This window comes from Gymnoscopelus microlampas (assembly GCF_963454915.1).
Source record: "Gymnoscopelus microlampas genome assembly, chromosome: 3".
In the NCBI taxonomy this organism is placed as follows: Eukaryota; Metazoa; Chordata; class Actinopteri; order Myctophiformes; family Myctophidae; genus Gymnoscopelus; species Gymnoscopelus microlampas.
This window is the reverse complement of record NC_139940.1, coordinates 59,126,474-59,129,982: the sequence shown is the minus strand read 5'-3', so window position 1 is coordinate 59,129,982 and position 3,509 is coordinate 59,126,474.

Below are 3,509 nucleotides of genomic sequence, written 5' to 3'. Positions count from 1 at the left end.
AGGCCATATATATATATATATATATATATATATATATATATATATATATATATATATATATATATATATATATATATATATATACACATACATACATACATACATACACACACACACACACACACACACACACACACACACACACACACACACACACACACACACACACACACACACACACACACACACACACACACACAGTATGTACTTAATGTGTATGCTTTCTGGGTAGCTCTGTAGTAATTCAAACCCTGGATTTATTGCACAATACCTTTACATGCTTAATGTGAGGCTCTCTGTAGGTTATTCACTGTATAAATAATAGATGCCTTCCTGCTTTTTGTTGTCTAGCTGTGAACTTACATTCATTTTTTGAGACATTGAGGGACATGTTATGTGTGTGAAAATGTTTGATAAATGTGTATTATGGTAATTATCTTGCGTGAGTCTGTTATCTTTGTCTATTATTATATACACACAGGAGATACAAGCCAGGTTGAATTTCAACTTTATTGTCACATAATCTCACATCACAGTTTACATGTGTAAAAGACTGGGTGGAATAATGTTTTGTACAAAGTCCCAGCTGTTATAAGGATAGAGAATAGATTAAGAAACAAAGTCAGATAACTAGAAGACAAAATATCAAATATAATAAAACAAGGGACACAATGAGAATTTGCTACTTAAAGTAGAGACATTTGCAGAAGACAAATAGCAGCAGATATAGAATTACAGGATCTTCCAGGTGAGACGTGACTTGGCAGCACATACTGTATAAAACAAGTACAGTAGGTAGCTTAGTGCATAATGAGTCTCCCAGTTTAGTAGACCTTGTATTGTGAATTTGTACTTCCCTACTGTATTTCTCATGTCTTACTAAATAAAGTACTGTACATCAATCAATCAATCAATCTATCTGGCGGTGCAACAAGTTAATGCACTAAACATTATACTATTTAATAACTGAGTTTTCAAATATTTCTTTACTTTATCTTGTTATAATGACCATTCAAAGTCATTGGGTGGTGTGTGTGTGTGTGTGTGTGTGTCATGACTGGAGTTACTAAAAACACAACCCCAACTACACATTTTTTCTGTAAAGGACACTGCTATCCATTCTACATGTCCTGCTGCCATTTACATGTACAATTAACAACTCTTTCCATGTCCTCATGTGTGAGAGTCTCTCTCTACGTCCTCTTGTTATTCATGTCTCTAGAAACCTCATTTGCACATGATTGCTCCAAATTCCTTCAGAACAGAACCAGGGGCCTGTTCCTCAAAAGGTGAATAAACTAAGCCTGGACTTAAGCCAAATCCAGACTTGACAAAGTCGGGTCCATATAAGCCTCGTTTATTCCGTTCCTCGAAGCAAAGCCAGGCTGAAAAGGAGCGACTTTGTCGAGCTAGGCCTTGTCAAGCCAGGCTATGTCCAGCCAGGATAATGAAGCCAGGCTTCACGTATTTCTATAAAAGACCATGAAAGTCGATAGCAGAATCCTTGAACTTGACCAATCATGGAGTCCAAAACCAGAGCGGCGTTCCTCTCTGTGGCTGAACAGCAGCATTGCAGCAGCTCATGAAATCATACAAGGAAGTAAAATCTAAAATGTATTATAGCCTAAGCGAGAACGCGACCGCAATAAATAGATCCAGGGAGAAAGCGTGGCAAAGTATTGCAAGCACACAGAGAGTGTGTGTGTGTGTGTGTGTGTGTGTGTGTGTGTGTGTGTGTGTGTGTGTGTGTGTGTGTGTGTGTGTGTGTGTGTGTGTGCGTGCGCGCGCGACGGAACGGGACGCACGGGACGGGACGCCGGGGGGGTTGACCGCGACTGGGGGCCGCGACGGGATGAGCGGGGGACAGGGGGGGCGAGACACGCAATAACCCCACATTTGCAAGACCACTTTGGTAGAGGTTTGGGTTGTGTAGTTACCTTTCCATCATGATGTAACTCCAAAGGTGGACAAGAAATAAAAAATAATTTCTCCATTGACTAGAAATTGATAATTTAAAATATGCTCCTCATTGACTTACATTCAGTGAAAAAAAAAATCTGTTATATATTATCAAACATCTAACAACAATATGAACTATAGTGTTAACAGAGTGACAATGACATCCCATGAGTCATTGTGAAACAATTATGATTCATGGTCACACACTATTTCAGTAATATAATTAATTTGATTATATCTGATTGTATTTATTTCATTTTATTTGAATGCAAGGTCATTAAAATGAGTCCATATTCAAACACATGTGTTGAATTAACTGTGGAAAAACTTGAAGAACAAGGCACTGGATTAAGTAAGCTTGGCTGTTAGCCTGCTCCTGACCAGGCTAACTTCACAGCTAAATTGCCATGGTAACTAAGGTAGGATTGCTTCAATTCTCTTTTGAGGAATCGGCTCATGGCTAAACTTAGCCCGGGTGAACTGGCTAAACTAATCTTCAAGCTAATTCAGCTTTTGAGGAACCGATTCAGCCCTAATCCTGGCTAAATTAAGCCAGGATAGGTGTTAAAGCCAGGCTTAAGCTTTAATTCTCTTTTGAGGAACAGGCCTAAGCTTACTTAATCCAGTGCCTTGTTCTTCAAGTTTTTCCACAGTTAATTCAACACATGTGTTTGAATATGGACTCATTTTAATGACCTTGCATTCAAATAAAATTAAATAAATACAATAAGATATAATCAAATTAATTATATTACTGAAATAGTGTGACCATGAATCATAATTGTTTCACAATGACTCGTGATATGTCATTGTCACTCTTTTAACACTATAGTTCATATTGTTGTTAGATGTTTGATAATATATTACAGATTTGTTTTTAATATTATAAAAAAAAGTCTATATATTTGTATATATATATATATATATATATATATATATATATATATATATATATATATATATATTAAAAGAGCCTCTTCACTGAATGTAGGCCTAAGTCAATGAGGAGCATATTTTAAATGATCAATTTCTAGTCAATGGAGAAATTATTTTTTATTTCTTGTCCACCTTTGGAGTTACATCATGAACTACACAACCCAAACCTCTACCAAAGTGGTCTTGCAAATGTGTGGTTATTGCCCCCCCCCGTCCCCCCGTCCCCCGCTCATCCCGTCGCGGCCCCCAGTCGCGGTACACCCCCCGTCCCGTCCCGTGCGTCCCGATGCCGCCCCGTCCCGTCGCGCGCACACGCGCGCGCACACACACACACACACACACACACACACACACACACACTATGTGTGTGCTTGCAATACTTTGCCACGCTTTCTCCCTGGATCTATTTATTGCGGTCGCGTTTCCTTTCTCGCTTATAAAACATTTCACTTCCTTGTATGATTCCATGAGCTGCTGCAATGCTGCTGTTCAGCCACAGAGAGCATAGAGGTATAATATAACTAGAGGGCGGATTGCCCCGCCCCCAGCTATCATTTCAATGAATGTGCTCAGTGGCGTTTTGAAGCACCCGGAAGACTGCCGGAAGTAGAATT